This window comes from Fistularia commersonii, chromosome 24 (assembly GCF_037954325.1).
Source record: "Fistularia commersonii isolate RoL2024-O1a breed Wild chromosome 24, RoL_Fcom_v1.0, whole genome shotgun sequence".
Taxonomy (NCBI): Eukaryota; Metazoa; Chordata; class Actinopteri; order Syngnathiformes; family Fistulariidae; genus Fistularia; species Fistularia commersonii.
The window spans coordinates 8,886,018-8,909,432 of record NC_141307.1 but is presented as its reverse complement, the minus strand read 5'-3'; the positions used below and the strand labels follow the sequence as shown (position 1 = coordinate 8,909,432).

Sequence of the window (23,415 nt, the reverse complement as noted above, 5' to 3'; positions counted from 1 at the left end):
CGGCAAAACAGTCCGCAGGTCTGCGGCGGACAGTGATGTGTCCTTTCTTTCTCTCTTCCCACCATCCTGTCTTGTATGTATCATGTATCTTTTGAGAGTTCCCATTCCAGTCTCTCTCTCTTGCTAACCTGCAACTCGATGCCGAGCTTCTTCAACGTTGGCACAGCATCCACCAGCGGAGGAAATGTTTTCACTCCCGACTCCAAGTTGATTCTCAGCTGCGCCGGATAGCGGCACATTGCCCGGATCTCCTTCTCCTTCAGCTGCTTGATCACTCCTCGGACCCGGGTTCTCTTCCTCTGTATTTCTGGAGAGTAATCCTGGTTAAAGTAAATCACTCCCTTCTGGAACTTCACTCGTTTTTGGGCCCATGCTTGTCGCAGCACTGCTTCCTTTACTGTATAATCCAGAAACCTCACGATAATGGAGCGCGGAGGCGCTGAACTCACAGGCTTTAGCCCTAGTGATCTGTGTGCCCTCTCGATTTTTATATTTAGCTCGGGCGGGAGTTGTAGCGCCGTCTCAATTAAGTTCCTCACAAAACCAATCATGCCACCTTTCTCACTTTCCTCGGGGACTTGATAAATTCTCAGATTGTTGCGGCGCATCCGGTTCTGTAGATCATCGCACATGTTCTTCAGGGCCGCCTCCCGTTTCAACAGGTGCCTCAGCATCCTCTCATGGCGCTGGCTTGTGTCTTCCACCTGGCATACCCTGGTCTCCGCTTCCTCAGTTCTCCGCTCTAGCTTCTCCATCCTTTGAATCAATCCTTTGAATATACATTTTTACCATATATATGCACTCTCGCCATGTCTTTCCTGTATGTTCCATACATTTTCTTAGTCTGTTTTTTACTGTTTCATTTGTTCTTTCCACTAACCCTGCAGTTTGTGGATGATAAGAACAATGTCTCTTTAAGTCAATGTCCATAACTTGACCCATTGTGTACAACTTCATTTATTCTCTGCAGTATGCCATGGGTTGGCAGAATATATTTACAGATAGGTTTAACTACAGCTTCTGCATCAGCTTTTGTAGTGGTTGTGTTGCACACGTGAATGATGATGATTCAGTGTGTAGGTTTTGCGGGTTTTGTTGTCGGCTGTAACACAGACATTAGCCACATTACTGGCGTCCAACACAGCACTGAACTAATGCTGTGACCTCGTCTCGGCAAACTAATCACAGTTGGTTTCACGCCATCCTGTGGTGGAATGTGGTACTACATACTTACGAACAGTGAATGTGAGGAAAGGAGCAAGTTGCTAACTCAGGAAATAAAATACATTAATATCAAAAAAAAAAAGGGAGGGGGATGTCTGGTCTTTGCGCTCTCATAGTTGCAATTTGGATATAATATCTTTATCTCACCAAGTTGACAGTTTTTGGCACAAGTTGTAATTCTTAAGAGCTGGTGTCCGAAGCTCAAATTTCCCGATATGGATGTGATTATACACAATACAGAATCTAAACAATGTATACATTCACTCAAATCCAGCCGCAAGAATGAAAGATAAAGCCATTTAGTCAAAAATGTTCATCACCCAAACTGAAGGTGTTTGGAACAAGTTATAAATTACTTTGGAATTCTTTAAAGCTGGTATCTGTTGTTGAAAGATGTTAAATAGGATTTGAACTTACACAAAATATGTCAAATGTATAAATATCATGTTGCAGGTTTAGTAGGTTTTAACAAGTTGTAAATTACTTTTGAATTCCTTAAAGCTGGCACCTGTTGTTGAAAATTATTGAATAGGATGTGATTCTGCACAGTATATATCATCTTTACTTAAATGCAGCCAACAGTTAGAAATATAAAGCCATTTGGTCAATTTTTCATCTCAGCCAGTCGAGGGTTTTTTTGCAAAAGTTGTAAATAACTTTGTAATTCTTCAAAACTGGTGTCTGTTTTTGAAATATGCTGATGATTATGCTATGATTCTAAACAATTAATGTCTGATTCACTAACATCCAGCCAGATGTTTAAATGATAAAGGCATTTGATTGAAAAGTTCTTACCTCACCAAGTTGAGGATTTTTGAAAAAAGTTTTGAATAAGAAGTGAATTGTTAAAAACTGGTGTTTGGTGCTGCAATATGTTAAATATGAAGTGATACTACACAATATATGTCACATTTACTGAAATCCAGCTGCAGATTTAAAACATAAACCCATTTGGACATAAAATGTTTATCTCACCAGTTGAAGCTTTTTAGAACAAGTTTTAAACAAGAAGGGAATTCTTTAAAATTGGCGTCTGGTGCTAAAATATGTTGAAAAGGACATGATTCTACACAATACATGTGACAATTACTGATATGGAGTCGCATCTTCAAAGGATAAAGCCATTTGGTCAAAAAGTGTTTATCTTCCAAGTTTAAGGTTTTTGGCAAAGGTATTTGCCAACTTTGGAATTCATTAAAGCTGGTGTCTGGTGCTGAAATTTCCCGATTAGGATGTGATAATACACTATCGAAACAATGTATAAATTCACTCAATCCAGCCGAAAGAATGAAAGACAAAGCTATTTACTCAAAAATGTTTCACACCAAATTGAATTTTTTGGAACAAGTTGTAAATTACTTTGGAATTCTTTAAATCTGGTGTCTGTTTTTGGAATATGCTGAATAGGGCGTAATTCTACACAATATATGTCACATTTACTGAAATCCAGCCATTTGGACATCAAGTGTTTATCTTACCAATTGAAGCTTTTTAGAACAAGTTTTAAGAAGAAAAGAATTATTGAAATCTGGTGTCTGGTGCTAAAATATATTGAAAAGGACATGATTCTACACAATATCTGCGACAGTTACTGATATGGAGCCACATCTTTAAAAGATAAACCCATTTGGTCAAAAAGTGTTTATCTTCCAAGTTTTAGATTTTTGGCACAGGTTGTAAATAACTTTCGAATTCTTAATGCTGGTGCCTGGTGCTGAATATGATGTGATTCTACACAAAGTATGCCATCTTTACCTAAATCTACCCAAAGGTTTAAACCATAAACCTATCTGGTCAAAACTCTTCATGTCATGATGTTGAAGCTTTTTGGACCAAGTTATAAATAACAAGTGAATTCTTAAAACTGGTGTCTGGTGCTAAAATATGTTGAATAGGCCATGATTCTACACAATATATGTCACATTTACTGAAATCCAGCAGCAGGTTTAAAAGATAAAGCCATTTGATCAAAAACGTTTATCTCACTAAGTCGAATGTTTATGGCACAAGTTGTAAATAACTTTGGAATTCTTTCAAGGTTGTGTCTTGTGCTGAAATATGCTGAATATTAAAGAATTCTACAAAATATAGAATCTACAAAATGAATAAATTCACTCAAATCCAGACTCAACAATGAAAGATAAAGGCATTTGGACAAAAAGTTTTTATCTTCCAAGTTAAAGATTTTTGGCACATATTGTAAATAACCATGGTATTCTTAATGCTGGTATCTGGTGCTGAAATATGCTGAATATAACAGTCAAAATTGTTTTGACTAGATGGCTTTATTGTGGCTTTATTGGCTTTATTGGGTCGAAGAACAAGAACGAGAAGAAGAGGAGGAGTGCGTGTTCAGAAGCAGAGAGAGAGGAGGAAAGGAAAGAGCCTGGGAGTAGGGAGTAGGGAGAGTAGGGACTTTGAATATTGGGACTATGACAGGAAAAGGTAGAGAGTTTGTCGACATGATGCAGAGAAGGAAGGTGGATATACTGTTTGTCCAGGAGACCAGGTGGAAGGGTAGTAAGGCTAGAAGCTTGGGAGCAGGCTTTAAGTTGTACTATTATGGTACTGACAAGAAGAGAAGTGGAATAGGAGTTATCTTGAAGGAGGAGTTTGTTAGGAATGTCCAAGAGGTGAAAAGAATGTCACATAGACTTATGAGTCTGAAATTGGAAATTGAAGGTGTGATGCTCAATGTTGTTAGTGGCTATGCCCCGCAGGTGGGATGTGAATCTGAAGAGAAGGAGAAGTTCTGGAATGAGGTGGATGAAGTGATGCAGAATATTCCCAGAAATGAGAGAGTGGTAATAGGTGCAGACTTCAATGGACATGTTGGCGAAGGCAATAGAGGGGATGAAGAAGTGATGGGCAGATTTGGTATCCAGGACAGGAATGCAGAGGGACAGATGGTGGTAGATTTTGCAAAAAGGATGGAAATGGCTGTAGTGAACACCTTTTTCCAGAAAAAAACAGGAACATAGGGTAACTTATAAGAGTGGGGGTAAGAGCACGCAGGTAGACTACATCTTGTATAGATGCGGTAACCTGAAAGAGATCAGTGACTGCAAAGTAGTTGTAGGTGAGAGTGTTGCCAGACAGCATAGGATGATGGTTTGTAGGATGACTCTGATGACAAGGAAGATGAAGAGGACAAAGGCAGAGCACAGGACAAAATGGTGGAAGCTGAAAAGGGAGGAGTGTTGCATGGTTTTCAGGGAGGAGTTGAGAAAGGGTCTGGGTGGCCACGGTGAGCTTCCAGATGATTGGACAACAGCAGCTTGTATTATCAAGGAGACAGATAGGAGAGTAATTGGTGTGTCATCTGGAAGGAAAATAGATAAGGAGACTTGGTGGTGGAATGAGGAAGTGCAGGAGTATATGCAGAGAAAGCGGTTAGCAAAGACGAAGTGGGATACTGAGAGGACTGAAGAGAATAGACAGGAGTTCAGGGAGATGTGGCGAAAGGTAAAGATACAGGTAGCAAAGGCAAAACAAAAAGCGTACGATGACTTGTATGCTCGGATGGATAGAAAGGAGGGTGAGAATGATCTATACAGGTTGGCGAAACAGAGAGATAAAGATGGAATGGGTGTACAACAGGTCCGGGTGATTAAGGACAGAGAGGGAAATGTATTGAGAGATGCTAGAAGAGTGATGGGAAGATGGAAATAGTACTTTAAAGAACTGATGAATGTGGAAAATGAAAGAGAGGCAAGGGTAGAAGAGGTGACTATTGTAGACCACAAAGTAGCAAAAATTAGTAAGAGTGAAGTGAGGAAGGCATTGAAGAAGATGAAGAGTGGAAAAGCAGTTGGCCCTGATGATACACCTGTGGTGGTATGGAAGTGTCGAGGAGAGGCAGCGGTAGATTTTCTGACTAGATTATTCAACAGGATCTTAGACAGTGAGAAGATGCCTGAAGAAAGGAGACAAAGTGTGTTGGTGCCTATTTTTAAGAATACAGGGGATGTGCAGAATTGTGGCAACTATAGAGGGATAAAGTTGATGAGCCATACAATGAAGTTATGGGAAAGAATAGTGGAAACTAGACTGAGAGCATAAGTCAGCATCTGTGAACAGCAGTTTGGCTTTATGCCTAGGAAGAGTACTACAGATGCAGTATTTGCATTGAGAATGCTAATAGAGAAGTACAGAGAAGGCCAGAGGGAGCTGCATTGTGTTTTTGTAGACCTAGAATAGGCATATGACAGGGTGCCAAGAGAGGAGCTCTGGTATTGTATGAGGAAGTCTGGAGTGGCAGAGAAGTATGTTAGACTGGTGCAGGACATGTATGCTAGCTGTGAGACACTGGTACGGTGTGCTGTAGGGGTAACAGAGAAGTTCAAGGTGGAGCTGGGACTCCATCAGGGATCAGGTCTGAGGCTCTTCTTGTTAGCAATGGTGATGGACAGGCTGACAGATGAGGCTAGACAGGAATCTCCATGGACCATGATGTTTGCAGACATTGTGATCTGTAGTTAGAGCAGGGAACAGGTTGAGGAAACTCTAGAGAGGTCGAAGTATGCTCTAGAAAAGAGAGGAATGAAAGTTAGTCGCAGCAAGACTCAATATATGTGTGTGAATGAGAGGAACTCAGGTGGAACGGTGAGGCTACAGGGAGTGGAGATCAAGAAGCTGGAGGATTTCAGGTACTTAGGGTCAACAGTCCATAGCAACGGAGAGTGTGGAAAAGAGGTGAAGAGACGGGTCCAAGCTGATTGGAATGGGTGGAGAAAAGTGTCAGGGGTACTATGTGATAGAAGACTATCGGCCAGAATGAACGGAAAGGTGTACAAGACAGTGGTGAGACCAGCGATAATGTATGGACTAGAAACTATTACAATGACCAAAAGACAGCAGGCAGAACTAGAGGTTGCAGAGATGAAGATATTGAGGTTCTCTTTGGGAGTGACCAGGATGGATAGGATCAGGAATGAGTCCATCAGAGGGATGGCACATGTTCGATGTTTTGGAGAAGGTCAGAGAAGCCAGACTGAGATGGTTCGGTCATGTACAGAGAAGGGATAGAGAATATATTGGTAGACGCATTCTGGAATTGGAGCTGCCAGACAAGAGGTCTCGAGGAAGACTAAAGAGAAGATTTATGGATGTAGTGAGAGAGGATATGAAGGTAGTTGGTGTGAGAGAGGAAGACACAGAGAATAGGGTTAGATGGAGAAAGTTGACTCGCTGTGGCGACCCCTGACGGGAAAAGCCGAAAGAAGAAGAAGAAGAAGGCTTCCTATTGGTCGGCCGTGCACCACGTGACAGGGGAGATGCGGAAGATGCATCAGCGATGTTGTTTTAAGTGAAGATGACGGTGCACCCTCTCAAATTGCAAATAATAACAAATTTGATGGCAGACATCTCAAAGATCGTGAAGACGAATGTTTAACGTGCCATTTGGTGCGTCTACTGTATTATGTTGGTAGATGATAATGCAAAGAGGCAGGAGGGTTGTGGGTGACGTGTGACATAAGTTTGTTAACTGGACAATCTGTCTCTACGCCTTGCTTCCGTGTACCGAAATAAATTCCCACCAAGGAATCCGATCTTAGCGCAAATGGATTGTGTTTGACGACAAAAGACGACAGCCCCGATCCGTCCACCACACTGGTCGCGTTTAAAGACTGTCAGACCGGGATCGTGGCAAAGTTCTCCCGTTTGTAAAACAATAGAAACCAATTGTGGCATCAGGAGGATGGACGGAATGTGTTCTGTGTTCTGACTTCTTCATGAAAATTGAAGCGTCTATGTCGTTTCGGTCATTCCAGCCTATCGGAACTCATAGTTGACGTTTTTCTTGTCGTTGAATGGCTGCGATGGCTGACCCTGGATCAGCTTCTGAATGGAGCAATGCATGACTCAAAAAGTTTTGTATTTGTGGTTGTATTTGTACTTAGGAATCAATTACATGCTTGTGGTCATGTGGCACTCTCGTCTGTTGTTTGTACACATTTTCATCTGCTTGTTCATATGGGAAACGAAAACATTATTATTGAAAATCTCTGGTAAAACTGTTACAATGTTTTTTTTAATTTTACTGAGTTCTAAATCCACCTTTCTGTGAAAAGGATTTTTTAATCATCTCTGAACAAGCAAGGCTGATTTGTAGCGACTTGCACAAAGATCTACAGACACATTTTTAATTGCGTATTGTAAATGTGTAATACTGAAACACATCTCTTGTGTGTTTTGTAATAAATTTCAGGATGAGTAGAAAAGTCTGATGTTTACAACCTTTCAAGGGAAATCCTGCTTTTCCAATCCAATCCAATCTGTATCCTGTCCTACAACCCACTGAAGGGATTCAATGCAGCGTTGGTCTGTTCTGCATCTGAGGCTTCCACCATCCAAGGCTGGACCTGCAGCTCTGATATCAAAGGAATGGCTGTTTCGACGAGGTGGAACCGTGGCCAGTAAGCTTTCCTTTCACGATGGAAATGCTCCCTTACTTGTTGGCTTCCAACTTCTTCTTCCCCAGGTAGTGTTGGAGTGAAGCTTCTCCAGCTGGCATTTGGTAGAGGTGATGGTGGGGATCTAGGTGGTCATTTCATGTTCTTCAACTGTTGTACTGGGGGGCTTTTCCAATAATTATTTGGAGGCACGAATCGGAGGCAGCCGCTGTCAAGCCTGCAGTAGCTCCCCTCCGTCGCTCCACCGAGATGCACCGATGATCATCTCCATTGCCATGGTAAAGGCTGGAGGGGATGTGACGCAGCCTGCCCTGAAGCCCACTTCCAATGATCACCATGTTTTGTACTCTGTGGTTGTTTTACAGAATAAGAAATGCTGGAGGAAGCTTCTGACCAGGTTCGTGGTGGTTTCATGCACTTGGAAGAGGTTGAAGGCCTCCCAGATGACAGATGTGGGGATGGATTAAGACGCCTTGGCTCGGTTGAGGAATAAAACATGCAGGTCTCTTCTGTACCCTTTGAAGATTTTATTTGTTATTGTGTTTCAGGTGAGTTTGGAGTGAGAAGTTATGACTTGTTATCGCGAAGACATGCACCGGGGGTTCAAGATATGTTTAAAGAGGACAGAATTCACGCAGAGGTGCACTGTTTGTCATAGCTTCATTTTGACATTGATTTTCAGTCCAGACAAGGTGCTGTGAGACTTCAGTGTGTTGTTGGTGCTGATTGCCATCACCCTGTTCATAGGTGAAACTAAAAACTTGAATGTTGTATTTGAATATTTGACAATTTGATTAAAATAAGCTCAAAATGATCATTACAGTCTAAATCAGCTCATTTTAAAATGTTGATTTGAATAGGTGTCAGTGCCCAGTATCCAGATAAAGTGGGGCAAAACAGTATTTAGTCAGCCAACAATTGTGCAAGTTCTCCCACTTCAAAACATGATAGAGGTCTTTCATTTTCATCATTGGTATACTTCAACTATGAGAGACAGAAAGCACATTGTCTGATTTTTAACAAACTTATTTGGACATAATGATGGAGAATAAGTAGTTGGTCAGGAACAAACATTCATAGCAATACTTTCTTATATACCTTTTGCTGGCAATGACAGGTCAAAGGTTTTCTGAAAAGTCTTCATAAGGTATTCCAGGGGCGGGCAAACTTTTTGGCTCAGGGGCCGGATTGACTTTTAAAATTTGACAATATGATACATGTAAAACAAAAAATGGATTTGTGAACAGTACATATCAGACTCTTTTGATATTTGCTTTGAAAATAAAACCAACTTGGTTTTGAAGGCTCTGACATTTGCTTGCATTTCATTCACAAACCGTTTTTTCGGTTGGATCTTCACGTCCAGCTCATTCATGTGTGTCAGTAGGTCCACAGTAAATGTTAAATAACAAAGCCAATCTGTGTCATTCAGTTCAGGATAAATTCTCAAGAGTTCTGAAGTAGCTCCAAAAATTGATAATCTCCACTTTGAGCTCCCACATTCGTTGATCCAATCATACATATCAAGCATGAATTCTGTACCAATCTTTGATGGGCCAGATGTGGCCTGTTTAAGAATAAGAATAAGAACAACTTTATTTATCCCAAAGGAAATGGTTGTGCCAGAGTTTCAAGTAAAACATAACAATAATAAATAATAGTCGGAAGGAGGGAGAATGAGAAATACAAATAAAACCATAAAGTGTCAAAGGCTAGGCTATAAAGTGTTTTAAGGTCTTAAAAAGTACAAAGATTTGAATATCCCCTTCGGCTGAAGGGTTTGCCTACCCTTGATGTATTCACAGGGTTTTTACACACTGTTGCTGGTAGTTTGGCCCATTCCTCCATGCAGACCTCTTACCGCTTGTAGATCCTGCCTACAAAGCCACTCCTTCATTGCCCGGGCGGTGTGTTTGGGATCATTGTCATACTGAAACCCAGCCACGTTTCATCTTCAATGCTCCTGCAAATGGAAGGAGATTTTCACTCCAAATCTCAGAATCCATGGCCGCATTAATTCTTTCCTTTCAGCCTTTCTGATCAGTCGTTTGGTCCCTTTGTAGAAAAACAGCCCCAAAGCAATGCTTCACACTGGCAATGGTGTTATTTTGAATGTGATTCAGCATTCCTTCCCCCAGCCATGACACACTTAGCTTTTACTAAAAAGTTGTATTTTGGTTTCATCTGACCATAGGACATTCATAGTCCTCTTTTGGATCATCCAAATGCCCTCCAGTAAATTTAGATGACGCGATGGGACACATGCTATCTCAGTAGAGGGACACATCTGGCACTTCAGGGTTTGAGTACCTGGCGGCGTAGTGTGTTACTGATGGTAGCCTTTATTACTTTGGTCCCAGCTCTCTGCAGCTTATTCTCTAGGTCCCCCTGTGGGCGTCTCATCATTTTGAGCCCTCGGGGTGAGCTCTTGTGTGGAGCCCAAGATGGAGGGAGATTATCAGTGGTCTTGTATGTCTTCCATCTTCTAATAATTGCTCCCACAGTTGATGTCTTCACACCAAGCTGCTTTCCTAGTCCAGATTCAGTCTTCCCAGCCTGGTGCCGGTTTACATTTTTGTTTATGGTGTCCTTAGACAGCTCTTTGGTCTTGGCCTGATTGAGTTTGGAGTGTGACGGTTTGAGGTTGTGGACAGGTGTCTTCTATCCTGGTAACCAGTTCAAACAGGTGCCATTAATACAGGTAAGGTGTGGAGAACAGAGGGGCATCTTAAAAAAGAAGTTACAGGTCTGTGGGAGCTCTGTGATATCTTGTTTATTGGTAACCAAATACTTATTTTACTGAAGAATTTACCAGTTAATTTATTAAATCTCTTTAACCCCAGCACTGTCTCTCATAGTTGAATAGCAACAGAGGGTCAAATGTGCAAAGCCAAAAATGACTCGGATTGGGACAAAGTGGGGATAAAAAATGGATGAACTTTTCCTTGTTTTATTCATTACGAACATTTTCCATCAGCCGTGTTACAGGCACTGCTTTTCCAGGACATATTTGCAAATGTTAACAGTATGTATCTAATTAAAAGTAAAAAAAAAAAAGGTTAATGTGTAAATATCTCGTTACAATGTGAACACCTGCAGTTTACAGACAAGTGCAGCTTATGTGTTTGTGTTTTTACCCACTGTGGTTTATATTCAGATGAGCTCCAGATGTCACTTTCTAGGACTTTCAAGTTGCACAACAGTGCTCATTATCACGGCATCTCCTCTGGTCCTGCTCACTCTAGGTGAACAGCAGGGGGTCCAGGGCGGGCCGGTGTTGGATCTCAGGTAAGACAGAACAACAAGGTGCTCAGAGGACGTCAGTCACTCCTACAGAGCCAGGATGGGAGATCTGTACCCAGGGTCCTGTGGTTCTTTGTTTTCCTGCAGACGGGGATGATGTTGGAGGTCTTGGAGCAGACCGGCGCACAGAAGGAGACTCCTGGGCTGCTGGGTGACTGGACTTGGACCTGATTCATCAACAGTGTGTCAGAACTTCTCTCCATTCAGTGCATTTAAAAACCTCTGCATGTCATCGATGGTGGTCTGGCATCAGCTAAGCCACAGAATGCCAGTATAAGAGTACAGAGAAGCGGGACTCGGGATGAAAGTGTCCACGGAGGGGATTCCACAGGTCCCACATCTCTTTTCTTAATTCATAATTTAAAGTACAGTTAATTCATATGGTTAGAATTAGAATTAATTCATATAGTTTGAAGTAGAATTAATTTAAATAGTTCGAAGTAGAATTGAACCGAAGAGTTTATGACCGTTTATGTCGGTCACTGAAGGCTCCGGGGTTCCACGATGTGTTCCCGGTCAAGAGCGCTGTCCAGCCCCGCGACGTAAGTTCACTTTTACAGAGAATAGTGACGATTTCTCGACCTACAACCGAATTGACCGTGTTTATAACAACCGCGAAGCAACTCCCGGTGATTTTTGACGGTAATTTAGGTCCTTTCGGCCGAGAAATCTCGACGACGTCACAGATTTCGTGAGCTGAGGTAAGGCTAACTAAGCCGCTCAGCTAGCCAAACAGACTAGCTCGCGGCCTTCCGCCATCTTGCCTCGGAGCGCGTCGGTAATTGAATGTTGGCGACTCAAACGACAACGAAAAAGCGGTGGTCTAACCGAGCGCGATCGGCTCTGTCCGGACCAGCAGTCGTCGTAACAGCCGGTATTAGCCGGTGCGGGGCGGGGTTAGCGTTCAAGGCCGTCGAAGGCTGTTTGGGGTGCCGGGGTCCAGTGGGTGTTCGCCACGGGACGAGATGATTTACCGTCGTGTTTAAAAATTGTTCTGCTGGTAGTGACGAAAACATGAATGTAATTAAATGTAAATGTGGATTTAAATCCATTTTACTGTTGTCTTGTGTTCGTGACGTTTTTTGAATTGTGTTTCCCGGCGATGAGCAACGAGTCTCTGTGAGAGCTGGTCGCAACGATGCGGTAACCAGACGGGTTCACAAGATGGCGCCCGTTTGCAGCCCAGTGTATCGTGAGCGGTGCAAACGTCCCTTTTCCACCTGTGTCTTTTCTCCTCACGGGCGACTTTTTGCCACATTCCAGGTGGATTTGAAGGGGACACGATTCCAAGAGTCTGGTTGTTGATGTCCTGGGTTTACTTTGATGCTTCGGCGTCCTGTCGGGGGGCGTGCACCACGTGACCGGGCAAATGCGGAAGATGCTTCAGCCATGTTGTTTCTTGTATGAAGTCGTGAGTGAAGCTGACGGTGCGGGGGAAGCGATGGCGTCGAGCGAGGGCGCGGGGTTATCGCTTCTCGGCCTTTTGGCTAAGATCAAGTGTAGTATCTGTTCTTATCAGTTTAAAATCTGATACGTCCCCTATCCGGGGACCAAATATTAAATTGATTTTTGGAACAGGGAGATGGAATAGGGGCTTGCTCCGTCCACTCCGCGCATCGACCCGGTATTGCAGTATCTTCGGGAACGGTGCACCCCCCGCTTTTGTGACCGATGTCAAGGTTGCCGTGGCCTCCAACAACGTCATACGTAACCAACACACACGGGATCCAGATCTCGTCTGTGCCCTGCGTGACCAGCGACACCGTCCCCGTTGTTTCTGCCGGTAGGGAGCGGTAGATAGCGACACACGAGCGTGTCTGCCTGAAACCCTGTCCCTACCATTCGCCCCGTGCAGCCCGATAAAATCCCACTATGGACCAGAACTGAGCCTAAATGGATCGCATTTGAAAGGGATGGATTGCCCCCGATAGACTGTGTCAGACTGGGCTCAGGGGGAAGTTCTCCCGGCCGTAGAGCGGCAGAAACCCCTCGCGGCATCAGGAGGACGGACGGAACGTGTTCCGGTTGTCCTCTGACTTCTTCGTGAAAATTGAAGCGTCCGTGTCGTTTTCGGCGTCCCGGCCCGTCAGAACTCAGAGTTGACGGTTTTTTGGCGCCATTGCGCGTGTGCGTGTGTGCGCGTGTACGTGTGTGTGTGTGTGTGTGCGCGCGCGAGAGGGATCGCGTGTGAGCTCCCGGAAGAGTCCGCGTGGGTTCCCCCCCGACTGAGAACGGCGTGCGTGTGAAAGCGGTCCGTGCGCGGGACGCATGCGACTCATACTTACCTGGCAGGGGGAGATACCATGATCAAGAAGGTGGTTCACCCAGGGCGAGGCTCAGCCATTGCACTGCGGCTGTGCTGACCCCTGCGAATTCCCCAAATGTGGGGAATGTCTCGACTGCATAATTTCTGGTAGTGGGGGACTGCGTCCGCGCTCTCCCCTGTCGTGCTGTTCAAGAGCAAGTCTGTGTCGCTGGATGCCGGGTTCACTGTTTATGGTCGCGCGCGCCCACCCTCCCTGGCCGGGCTGTGACCCAACCAGGGAGTTGTCGTTGCACATGGCAGGTGCACCGCGAAAGCGTGGATTTACGATCGGGCCAGAAAACAATCCAGAGTGTCCAAGTCCCTGAAATGCTCCTGCTTCTTGATCTCCACTCCCTGTAGCCTCACCGTTCCACCCGAGTTCCTCTCATCCCCACACATGTATGCTGTCTTGCTGCGACTGACTTTCGTTCCTCTCCTTTCCAGAGCATACCCCCACCTCTCTATAGTTTCACCGAGACACTTTACAGTTTATAGTTTATTTTGATTTCTAATTCTGCCTTTTATTATTTATTACTGTTATATTTTCTGGAACTCTGGCACAAGGAACAGTTTCCTTCGGGATTAATAAAGTTGTTCTTATCTTATCTTATCTTATCTTATCTTATCTCGACCTCCACCTGTTTTCTGCTCTCACTACAGATCACAACGGCATCTGCGAAGGTCACGGTCGGTGGAGATTCATGTCTACCCTCATCGGTCAGCCCGCCCGTGCGTCACCATTGCGAACAAGAAGGGGCTCAGGGCCTATCCCCGACGGAGTCCCGCTTCCACCTCGAACTTCTCTGGTACCGTCTTACAGCACACCGCACGCACCACTGTCTCCCAGCTAGCATACATGTCCTGCACCAGTGTAACACACTTCTCTGCCGCTCCAGACTTCCTCATAGGATAGCAGAGCTCCTCTCTTGGCAACCTGTCGTAGGCCTTTTCTAGGTGTACAAAAAGGCAATGCGGCTCCCGCCGGCCCCCTCTGTACTTGTCTATGAGCATTCTGGGCGCAAATACTGCATCTGTGGTACTCGTCCTTTTTTTCCATGTGTATTTTATTTATTTTTCTCTTTCTCTTGTCATGAAGTGTCCCGCCGTGCATACCAGTCCTGGTATGGCCTTTGGCAGCTCCCCCTTTACCTTAGGCTGCAGCCGAAGGTAAAGAGTGTCTGATGATGTTCGGTTCGAGTAGCCTTGGGCGCCACTGGCTGTAATCATGGCGACTAAATAGAAGGAGCTCCTGACAGACGTGGAGATGACTGGAGGTGGAAAAGACAGAGGACGGCTGCTTATAAAGAGCCCTTCCGCGCGGGCCTCCCTCGTTTACGGCCATACCACCCTGAACACGCCCGATCTCGTCTGATCTCGGAAGCTAAGCAGGGTCGGGCCTGGTTAGTACTTGGATGGGAGACCGCCTGGGAATACCAGGTGCCGTAAGCTTTTTCATGGTCGTCCTCTCTGTCCCCAGCAGGGGGTGCTGTCTCTCAAGAGCGCCAACATTTCACACACGGACACACGCCGCTCATTCCCTTGTGTCTGTCCCACCGGAGTCACCGTGAAGCCCGGCGCCACACGCGCTCGCTCAGTCATAGTTCCCCGCCTTACCTTTCGGGTCACTTTCCGTTGTCTCGCCGCCTGCCTCCGTCCGTCGCTCGCCGCCTTTCTTCTCATCCCTGTACAGTGTTTCTCCATGTGCGCTGTATTTCTTTTTCTCTCGTTCGTGTCTCTCGCTGTTGAATAATCCAGCCGCTGACCTCCGTACCGCTGGCTCTCCTAGACACTTCCATGCCTCCACCTGTACGCTACGTCATCGGGACCCACTGCCTTTGAACTCCTCATCCTCTTCGATGCCCCCCTCGCTTCTTTTTACGCTGGTCTCTGCTCCTTTGCGGTCGCCAGTAGTCACCGCTTCTACCCCTGGCTCTCTTTCATTTTTCCCCATTCATTCATCAGGTTCCGAGGAGTCTGCTTGTTGAAGTCCTGGGTTTACTTTGATGCGCCACGTGACCGGGCAGATGCGGAAGATGCATCGGCCATGTTGTTTCTTGTAAAGCAGGAACGTCGGCCTCCACCGGGACCTCCGTCTCCGGGGCGATGGGGGCGATGGGGGAGATGCGCCGTCGCTCCGGGCCGAGCGGCGGAGACGGGGTGGGGGTTGATTTGTGAACGAAGTCGTGAGTGAAGCTGACGGTGCGGGGGATGCGCTGGCGTCGAGCGAGGGCGCGGGGCTATCGCTTCTCGGCCTTTTGGCTAAGATCAAGTGTAGTATCTGTTCTTATCAGTTTAATATCTGATACGTCCCCTATCCGGGGACCAAATATTAAATTGATTTTTGGAACAGGGAGATGGAATAGGGGCTTGCTCCGTCCACTCCGCGCATCGACCCGGTATTGCAGTATCTCCGGGAACGGTGCACCCCCCGCTTTTGTGTCCGATGTCAAGGTTGCCGTGGCCTCCAACGACGTCATACGTAACCAACACACACGGGATCCAGATCTTGTCTGTGCCCTGCGTGACCAGCGACACTGTCCCCGTTGTTTCTGCCGGTAGGGAGCGGTAGATAGCGACACACGAGCGTGTCTGCCTGAAACCCTGTCCCTACCATTCGCCCCGTGCAGCCCGATAAAATCCCGCTATGGACCAGAACTGAGCCTAAATGGATCGCATTTGAAAGGGATGGATTGCCCCCGATAGACTGTGTCAGACTGGGCTCAGGGGGAAGTTCTCTCGGCCGTAGAGCGGCAGAAACCCCTCGCGGCATCAGGAGGACGGACGGAACGTGTTCCGGTTGTCCTCTGACTTCTTCGTGAAAATTGAAGCGTCCGTGTCGTTTTCGGCGTCCCGGCCAATCAGAACTCAGAGTTGACGGTTTTTTGACGGAGTGTGTGTGTGCGCGTGTGCGTGTGTGCGCGTGTGCGTGTGTGCGCGTGTACGTGTGTGTGTGTGTGTGCGCGCGCGCGAGAGGGATCGCGTGTGAGCTCCCGGAAGAGTCCGCGTGGGTTCCCCCCCGACTGAGAACGGCGTGCGTGTGAAAGCGGTCCGTGCGCGGGACGCGTGCGACTCATACTTACCTGGCAGGGGAGATACCATGATCAAGAAGGTGGTTCACCCAGGGCGAGGCTCAGCCATTGCACTGCGGCTGTGCTGACCCCTGCGAATTCCCCAAATGTGGGAATCTCGACTGCATAATTTCTGGTAGTGGGGGACTGCGTCCGCGCTCTCCCCTGTCGTGCTGTTCAAGAGCAAGTCTGTGTCGCTGGAGGCCGGGTTCACTGTTTATGGTCGCGCGCGCCCACCCTCCCTGGCCGGGCTGTGACCCAACCAGGGAGTTGTCGTTGCACATGGCAGGTGCACCGCGAAAGCGTGGATTTACGATCGGGCCAGAAAACAATCCAGAGTGTCCAAGTCCCTGAAATGCTCCTGCTTCTTGATCTCCACTCCCTGTAGCCTCACCGTTCCACCCGAGTTCCTCTCATCCCCACACATGTATGCTGTCTTGCTGCGACTAACTTTCGTTCCTCTCCTTTCCAGAGCATACCCCCACCTCTCTATAGTTTCACCGAGACACTTTACAGTTTATAGTTTATTTTGATTTCTAATTCTGCCTTTTATTATTTATTACTGTTATATTTTCTGGAACTCTGGCACAAGGAACAGTTTCCTTCGGGATTAATAAAGTTGTTCTTATCTTATCTTATCTTATCTTATCTTATCTTATCTTATCTCGACCTCCACCTGTTTTCTGCTCTCACTACAGATCACAACGGCATCTGCGAAGGTCACGGTCGGTGGAGATTCATGTCTACCCTCATCGGTCAGCCCGCCCGTGCGTCACCATTGCGAACAAGAAGGGGCTCAGGGCCTATCCCCGACGGAGTCCCGCTTCCACCTCGAACTTCTCTGGTACCGTCTTACAGCACACCGCACGCACCACTGTCTCCCAGCTAGCATACATGTCCTGCACCAGTGTAACACACTTCTCTGCCGCTCCAGACTTCCTCATAGGATAGCAGAGCTCCTCTCTTGGCAACCTGTCGTAGGCCTTTTCTAGGTGTACAAAAAGGCAATGCGGCTCCCGCCGGCCCCCTCTGTACTTGTCTATGAGCATTCTGGGCGCAAATACTGCATCTGTGGTACTCGTCCTTTTTTTCCATGTGTATTTTATTTATTTTTCTCTTTCTCTTGTCATGAAGTGTCCCGCCGTGCATACCAGTCCTGGTATGGCCTTTGGCAGCTCCCCCTTTACCTTAGGCTGCAGCCGAAGGTAAAGAGTGTCTGATGATGTTCGGTTCGAGTAGCCTTGGGCGCCACTGGCTGTAATCATGGCGACTAAATAGAAGGAGCTCCTGACAGACGTGGAGATGACTGGAGGTGGAAAAGACAGAGGACGGCTGCTTATAAAGAGCCCTTCCGCGCGGGCCTCCCTCGTTTACGGCCATACCACCCTGAACACGCCCGATCTCGTCTGATCTCGGAAGCTAAGCAGGGTCGGGCCTGGTTAGTACTTGGATGGGAGACCGCCTGGGAATACCAGGTGCCGTAAGCTTTTTCATGGTCGTCCTCTCTGTCCCCAGCAGGGGGTGCTGTCTCTCAAGAGCGCCAACATTTCACACACGGACACACGCCGCTCATTCCCTTGTGTCTGTCCCACCGGAGTCACCGTGAAGCCCGGCGCCACACGCGCTCGCTCAGTCATAGTTCCCCGCCTTACCTTTCGGGTCACTTTCCGTTGTCTCGCCGCCTGCCTCCGTCCGTCGCTCGCCGCCTTTCTTCTCATCCCTGTACAGTGTTTCTCCATGTGCGCTGTATTTCTTTTTCTCTCGTTCGTGTCTCTCGCTGTTGAATAATCCAGCCGCTGACCTCCGTACCGCTGGCTCTCCTAGACACTTCCATGCCTCCACCTGTACGCTACGTCATCGGGACCCACTGCCTTTGAACTCCTCATCCTCTTCGATGCCCCCCTCGCTTCTTTTTACGCTGGTCTCTGCTCCTTTGCGGTCGCCAGTAGTCACCGCTTCTACCCCTGGCTCTCTTTCATTTTTCCCCATTCATTCATCAGGTTCCGAGGAGTCTGCTTGTTGAAGTCCTGGGTTTACTTTGATGCGCCACGTGACCGGGCAGATGCGGAAGATGCATCGGCCATGTTGTTTCTTGTAAAGCAGGAACGTCGGCCTCCACCGGGACCTCCGTCTCCGGGGCGATGGGGGCGATGGGGGAGATGCGCCGTCGCTCCGGGCCGAGCGGCGGAGACGGGGTGGGGGTTGATTTGTGAACGAAGTCGTGAGTGAAGCTGACGGTGCGGGGGATGCGCTGGCGTCGAGCGAGGGCGCGGGGCTATCGCTTCTCGGCCTTTTGGCTAAGATCAAGTGTAGTATCTGTTCTTATCAGTTTAATATCTGATACGTCCCCTATCCGGGGACCAAATATTAAATTGATTTTTGGAACAGGGAGATGGAATAGGGGCTTGCTCCGTCCACTCCGCGCATCGACCCGGTATTGCAGTATCTCCGGGAACGGTGCACCCCCCGCTTTTGTGTCCGATGTCAAGGTTGCCGTGGCCTCCAACGACGTCATACGTAACCAACACACACGGGATCCAGATCTTGTCTGTGCCCTGCGTGACCAGCGACACTGTCCCCGTTGTTTCTGCCGGTAGGGAGCGGTAGATAGCGACACACGAGCGTGTCTGCCTGAAACCCTGTCCCTACCATTCGCCCCGTGCAGCCCGATAAAATCCCGCTATGGACCAGAACTGAGCCTAAATGGATCGCATTTGAAAGGGATGGATTGCCCCCGATAGACTGTGTCAGACTGGGCTCAGGGGGAAGTTCTCTCGGCCGTAGAGCGGCAGAAACCCCTCGCGGCATCAGGAGGACGGACGGAACGTGTTCCGGTTGTCCTCTGACTTCTTCGTGAAAATTGAAGCGTCCGTGTCGTTTTCGGCGTCCCGGCCAATCAGAACTCAGAGTTGACGGTTTTTTGACGGAGTGTGTGTGTGCGCGTGTGCGTGTGTGCGCGTGTGCGTGTGTGCGCGTGTACGTGTGTGTGTGTGTGTGCGCGCGCGCGAGAGGGATCGCGTGTGAGCTCCCGGAAGAGTCCGCGTGGGTTCCCCCCCGACTGAGAACGGCGTGCGTGTGAAAGCGGTCCGTGCGCGGGACGCGTGCGACTCATACTTACCTGGCAGGGGAGATACCATGATCAAGAAGGTGGTTCACCCAGGGCGAGGCTCAGCCATTGCACTGCGGCTGTGCTGACCCCTGCGAATTCCCCAAATGTGGGAATCTCGACTGCATAATTTCTGGTAGTGGGGGACTGCGTCCGCGCTCTCCCCTGTCGTGCTGTTCAAGAGCAAGTCTGTGTCGCTGGAGGCCGGGTTCACTGTTTATGGTCGCGCGCGCCCACCCTCCCTGGCCGGGCTGTGACCCAACCAGGGAGTTGTCGTTGCACATGGCAGGTGCACCGCGAAAGCGTGGATTTACGATCGGGCCAGAAAACAATCCAGAGTGTCCAAGTCCCTGAAATGCTCCTGCTTCTTGATCTCCACTCCCTGTAGCCTCACCGTTCCACCCGAGTTCCTCTCATCCCCACACATGTATGCTGTCTTGCTGCGACTAACTTTCGTTCCTCTCCTTTCCAGAGCATACCCCCACCTCTCTATAGTTTCACCGAGACACTTTACAGTTTATAGTTTATTTTGATTTCTAATTCTGCCTTTTATTATTTATTACTGTTATATTTTCTGGAACTCTGGCACAAGGAACAGTTTCCTTCGGGATTAATAAAGTTGTTCTTATCTTATCTTATCTTATCTTATCTTATCTTATCTTATCTCGACCTCCACCTGTTTTCTGCTCTCACTACAGATCACAACGGCATCTGCGAAGGTCACGGTCGGTGGAGATTCATGTCTACCCTCATCGGTCAGCCCGCCCGTGCGTCACCATTGCGAACAAGAAGGGGCTCAGGGCCTATCCCCGACGGAGTCCCGCTTCCACCTCGAACTTCTCTGGTACCGTCTTACAGCACACCGCACGCACCACTGTCTCCCAGCTAGCATACATGTCCTGCACCAGTGTAACACACTTCTCTGCCGCTCCAGACTTCCTCATAGGATAGCAGAGCTCCTCTCTTGGCAACCTGTCGTAGGCCTTTTCTAGGTGTACAAAAAGGCAATGCGGCTCCCGCCGGCCCCCTCTGTACTTGTCTATGAGCATTCTGGGCGCAAATACTGCATCTGTGGTACTCGTCCTTTTTTTCCATGTGTATTTTATTTATTTTTCTCTTTCTCTTGTCATGAAGTGTCCCGCCGTGCATACCAGTCCTGGTATGGCCTTTGGCAGCTCCCCCTTTACCTTAGGCTGCAGCCGAAGGTAAAGAGTGTCTGATGATGTTCGGTTCGAGTAGCCTTGGGCGCCACTGGCTGTAATCATGGCGACTAAATAGAAGGAGCTCCTGACAGACGTGGAGATGACTGGAGGTGGAAAAGACAGAGGACGGCTGCTTATAAAGAGCCCTTCCGCGCGGGCCTCCCTCGTTTACGGCCATACCACCCTGAACACGCCCGATCTCGTCTGATCTCGGAAGCTAAGCAGGGTCGGGCCTGGTTAGTACTTGGATGGGAGACCGCCTGGGAATACCAGGTGCCGTAAGCTTTTTCATGGTCGTCCTCTCTGTCCCCAGCAGGGGGTGCTGTCTCTCAAGAGCGCCAACATTTCACACACGGACACACGCCGCTCATTCCCTTGTGTCTGTCCCACCGGAGTCACCGTGAAGCCCGGCGCCACACGCGCTGGCTCAGTCATAGTTCCCCGCCTTACCTTTCGGGTCACTTTCCGTTGTCTCGCCGCCTGCCTCCGTCCGTCGCTCGCCGCCTTTCTTCTCATCCCTGTACAGTGTTTCTCCATGTGCGCTGTATTTCTTTTTCTCTCGTTCGTGTCTCTCGCTGTTGAATAATCCAGCCGCTGACCTCCGTACCGCTGGCTCTCCTAGACACTTCCATGCCTCCACCTGTACGCTACGTCATCGGGACCCACTGCCTTTGAACTCCTCATCCTCTTCGATGCCCCCCTCGCTTCTTTTTACGCTGGTCTCTGCTCCTTTGCGGTCGCCAGTAGTCACCGCTTCTACCCCTGGCTCTCTTTCATTTTTCCCCATTCATTCATCAGGTTCCGAGGAGTCTGCTTGTTGAAGTCCTGGGTTTACTTTGATGCGCCACGTGACCGGGCAGATGCGGAAGATGCATCGGCCATGTTGTTTCTTGTAAAGCAGGAACGTCGGCCTCCACCGGGACCTCCGTCTCCGGGGCGATGGGGGAGATGCGCCGTCGCTCCGGGCCGAGCGGCGGAGACGGGGCGGGGGTTGATTTGTGAATGAAGTCGTGAGTGAAGCTGACGGTGCGGGGGATGCGCTGGCGTCGAGCGAGGGCGCGGGGCTATCGCTTCTCGGCCTTTTGGCTAAGATCAAGTGTAGTATCTGTTCTTATCAGTTTAATATCTGATACGTCCCCTATCCGGGGACCAAATATTAAATTGATTTTTGGAACAGGGAGATGGAATAGGGGCTTGCTCCGTCCACTCCGCGCATCGACCCGGGATTGCAGTATCTCCGGGAACGGTGCACCCCCCGCTTTTGTGTCCGATGTCAAGGTTGCCGTGGCCTCCAACAACGTCATACGTAACCAACACACACGGGATCCAGATCTTGTCTGTGCCCTGCGTGACCAGCGACACCGTCCCCGTTGTTTCTGCCGGTAGGGAGCGGTAGATAGCGACACACGAGCGTGTCTGCCTGAAACCCTGTCCCTACCATTCGCCCCGTGCAGCCCGATAAAATCCCACTATGGACCAGAACTGAGCCTAAATGGATCGCATTTGAAAGGGATGGATTGCCCCCGATAGACTGTGTCAGACTGGGCTCAGGGGGAAGTTCTCCCGGCCGTAGAGCGGCAGAAACCCCTCGCGGCATCAGGAGGACGGACGGAACGTGTTCCGGTTGTCCTCTGACTTCTTCGTGAAAATTGAAGCGTCCGTGTCGTTTTCGGCGTCCCGGCCCGTCAGAACTCAGAGTTGACGGTTTTTTTGACGGAGTGTGTGTGTGTGCGTGTGTGCGTGTGTGCGCGTGTGCGCGTGTACGTGTGTGTGTGTGTGTGTGTGTGCGCGCGCGAGAGGGATCGCGTGTGAGCTCCCGGAAGAGTCCGCGTGGGTTCCCCCCCGACTGAGAACGGCGTGCGTGTGAAAGCGGTCCGTGCGCGGGACGCGTGCGACTCATACTTACCTGGCAGGGGAGATACCATGATCAAGAAGGTGGTTCACCCAGGGCGAGGCTCAGCCATTGCACTGCGGCTGTGCTGACCCCTGCGAATTCCCCAAATGTGGGAATCTCGACTGCATAATTTCTGGTAGTGGGGGACTGCGTCCGCGCTCTCCCCTGTCGTGCTGTTCAAGAGCAAGTCTGTGTCGCTGGAGGCCGGGTTCACTGTTTATGGTCGCGCGCGCCCACCCTCCCCGGCCGGGCTGTGACCCAACCAGGGAGTTGTCGTTGCACATGGCAGGTGCACCGCGAAAGCGTGGATTTACGATCGGGCCAGAAAACAATCCAGAGTGTCCAAGTCCCTGAAATGCTCCTGCTTCTTGATCTCCACTCCCTGTAGCCTCACCGTTCCACCCGAGTTCCTCTCATCCCCACACATGTATGCTGTCTTGCTGCGACTAACTTTCGTTCCTCTCCTTTCCAGAGCATACCCCCACCTCTCTATAGTTTCACCGAGACACTTTACAGTTTATAGTTTATTTGGATTTCTAATTCTGCCTTTTATTATTTATTACTGTTATATTTTCTGGAACTCTGGCACAACAGTTTCCTTTGGGATTAATAAAGTTGTTCTTATCTTATCTTATCTTATCTTATCTTATCTTATCTTATCTTATCTCGACCTCCACCTGTTTTCTGCTCTCACTACAGATCACAACGGCATCTGCGAAGGTCACGGTCCGTGGAGATTCATGTCTACCCTCATCGGTCAGCCCGCCCGTGCGTCACCATTGCGAACAAGAAGGGGCTCAGGGCCTATCCCCGACGGAGTCCCGCTTCCACCTTGAACTTCTCTGGTACCGTCTTACAGCACACCGCACGCACCACTGTCTCCCAGCTAGCATACAT

General features: G+C 48.5%; 11 non-coding genes across 11 annotated transcripts; all 11 read left to right on the top strand.

The window, feature by feature from the left end:
* The first annotated feature begins 12,410 nt into the window (after window positions 1-12,410).
* LOC147220223 (U2 spliceosomal RNA) lies at window positions 12,411-12,601 on the top strand. The gene has a single exon (XR_015108132.1). It is a non-coding gene; the product is annotated as a U2 spliceosomal RNA (small nuclear RNA).
* A 619-nt stretch (window positions 12,602-13,220) lies between these two features.
* Window positions 13,221-13,388, top strand: LOC147220222 (U1 spliceosomal RNA). The gene has a single exon (XR_015108238.1). It is a non-coding gene; the product is annotated as a U1 spliceosomal RNA (small nuclear RNA).
* Window positions 13,389-14,578: 1,190 nt separating this feature from the next.
* On the top strand, window positions 14,579-14,697 carry LOC147220221 (5S ribosomal RNA). The gene has a single exon (XR_015108272.1). It is a non-coding gene; the product is annotated as a 5S ribosomal RNA (ribosomal RNA).
* Window positions 14,698-15,487: 790 nt separating this feature from the next.
* Window positions 15,488-15,678, top strand: LOC147220220 (U2 spliceosomal RNA). The gene has a single exon (XR_015108076.1). It is a non-coding gene; the product is annotated as a U2 spliceosomal RNA (small nuclear RNA).
* A 642-nt stretch (window positions 15,679-16,320) lies between these two features.
* LOC147220219 (U1 spliceosomal RNA) lies at window positions 16,321-16,484 on the top strand. The gene has a single exon (XR_015108400.1). It is a non-coding gene; the product is annotated as a U1 spliceosomal RNA (small nuclear RNA).
* A 1,200-nt stretch (window positions 16,485-17,684) lies between these two features.
* LOC147220218 (5S ribosomal RNA) lies at window positions 17,685-17,803 on the top strand. The gene has a single exon (XR_015108271.1). It is a non-coding gene; the product is annotated as a 5S ribosomal RNA (ribosomal RNA).
* A 790-nt stretch (window positions 17,804-18,593) lies between these two features.
* On the top strand, window positions 18,594-18,784 carry LOC147220217 (U2 spliceosomal RNA). The gene has a single exon (XR_015108074.1). It is a non-coding gene; the product is annotated as a U2 spliceosomal RNA (small nuclear RNA).
* A 642-nt stretch (window positions 18,785-19,426) lies between these two features.
* On the top strand, window positions 19,427-19,590 carry LOC147220216 (U1 spliceosomal RNA). The gene has a single exon (XR_015108389.1). It is a non-coding gene; the product is annotated as a U1 spliceosomal RNA (small nuclear RNA).
* Window positions 19,591-20,790: 1,200 nt separating this feature from the next.
* On the top strand, window positions 20,791-20,909 carry LOC147220215 (5S ribosomal RNA). Its single transcript, XR_015108270.1, has one exon. It is a non-coding gene; the product is annotated as a 5S ribosomal RNA (ribosomal RNA).
* A 781-nt stretch (window positions 20,910-21,690) lies between these two features.
* On the top strand, window positions 21,691-21,881 carry LOC147220214 (U2 spliceosomal RNA). The gene has a single exon (XR_015108109.1). It is a non-coding gene; the product is annotated as a U2 spliceosomal RNA (small nuclear RNA).
* Window positions 21,882-22,522: 641 nt separating this feature from the next.
* Window positions 22,523-22,686, top strand: LOC147220213 (U1 spliceosomal RNA). The gene has a single exon (XR_015108378.1). It is a non-coding gene; the product is annotated as a U1 spliceosomal RNA (small nuclear RNA).
* The last annotated feature ends 729 nt before the right edge of the window (window positions 22,687-23,415 follow it).